The sequence below is a fragment of the Lottia gigantea genome, assembly GCF_000327385.1.
Source record: "Lottia gigantea unplaced genomic scaffold LOTGIsca_43, whole genome shotgun sequence".
Lineage (NCBI taxonomy): Eukaryota > Metazoa > Mollusca > Gastropoda > Lottiidae > Lottia > Lottia gigantea.
This window is the reverse complement of record NW_008709504.1, coordinates 1868336-1870087: the sequence shown is the minus strand read 5'-3', so window position 1 is coordinate 1870087 and position 1752 is coordinate 1868336.

Below are 1752 nucleotides of genomic sequence, written 5' to 3'. Positions count from 1 at the left end.
ATTTAGTTTTAAGGGACAGATTCATTATTTTGGGGGGTTGATTTTAGTCTTGAATGTATGTAAATAGTATTCATAACTACCCTTTTAAAAATACCTCAAACTCTCTATTTCTATATATGTCTTTTCACAGAGTATCTTAAAATGACAAGTTGTCTTTTTAACATTTGAACACAGATAATTCGGGATACACATGGATATGAAGGCTCAAATTTGATGGTGAGCTGTGAATACTATTACTTATTAGCTTAGCTAAAAAAAAATCCAAGTTCTGTTACTAAGATACGGTTGGTCACCAAAATGGCACCACTGTCCCTTTAAACTGAATCCCTAACATCATCTTTACCTCAATACACTCTTTGTTTACACCAACCAATTGAGATGTCATTCCAACATTTCTACATCATTAGAAATCAAATATTCATTAAAAATGTAGGGTATGATATTTATCTTTGAAGAATAACTGATCAAAGATCAAACATAAGACATTACAATAACATAATATTTTCACTGTTAAAATAGTACATCAATTGTAGAGTGATATAGAAATACCACTGTTAAAATAGTGCTCAATACATCAATTGTAGAGTGATATAGAAATACCACTGTTAAAATAGTGCTCAATACATCAATTGTAGAGTGATATAGAAATACCACTGTTAAAATAGTACTCAATACATCAATTGTAGAGAGATATAGAAATACCACTGTTAAAATAGTACTCAATACATCAATTGTAGAGCGATATAGAAATACCACTGTTAAAATAGTACTCAATACATCAATTGTAGAGAGATATAGAAATACCACTGTTAAAATAGTACTCAATACATCAATTGTAGAGTGACATAGAAATACCACTGTTAAAATAGTACTCAATACATCAATTGCAGAGTGACATAGAAATACCACTGTTAAAATAGTACTCAATACATCAATTGCAGAGTGACATAAAAATACCACTGTTAAAATAGTGCTTAATACATCAATTGTAGAGTGATATAGAAATACCACTGTTAAAATAGTGCTCAATTCATCAATTGTAGAGAGATATAGAAATACCACTGTTAAAATAGTGCTCAATACATCAATTGTAGAGTGATATAGAAACACCACTTAAAATAGTGACCAATACATCAATTGTAGAGTGATATAGAAATACCACTGTTAAAATAGAGCTCAATACATCAATTGCAGAGTGACATAGAAACACCACTGTTAAAATAGTGTCAAATACATCAATTGTAGAGTGATATAGAAATAACACTGTTAAAATAGTACTCAATACATCAATTGTAGAGGCATATAGAAATACCACTGTTAAAATAGTGATCAATACATCAATTGTAGAGTGATATAGAAATAACACTGTTAAAATAGAAAAACCAACCCACAATGTGTTTATTTATGTAGAAGTATGAGAAGAAATTGAAACAACAGTCACATTAGGTCAAAGTAACCTTGTAACATTTCAGATTATACTGATAATCAGTTGAATTCTATTTCGTCACTGGCCATATTTTAGCGATTATAGGATGAAAAGCATTTCTCCCCATTGTACACCTTAATATGTTAGATAAGCCTCATCCGGTTTTGAGACTTATTTAGAGTTAAATTCCTTTGATAAGGAGCAAGTGTAACAGTAGATACAAGGGGGTACCATTTTCTTATGTGTAAGGCTTAGTAGTGAGGACAGTTAAGTGGTTGAAGGGAGGTAACTCTGTTTAGTAAAAGTTACAAGTGCCTGTGTTTCAA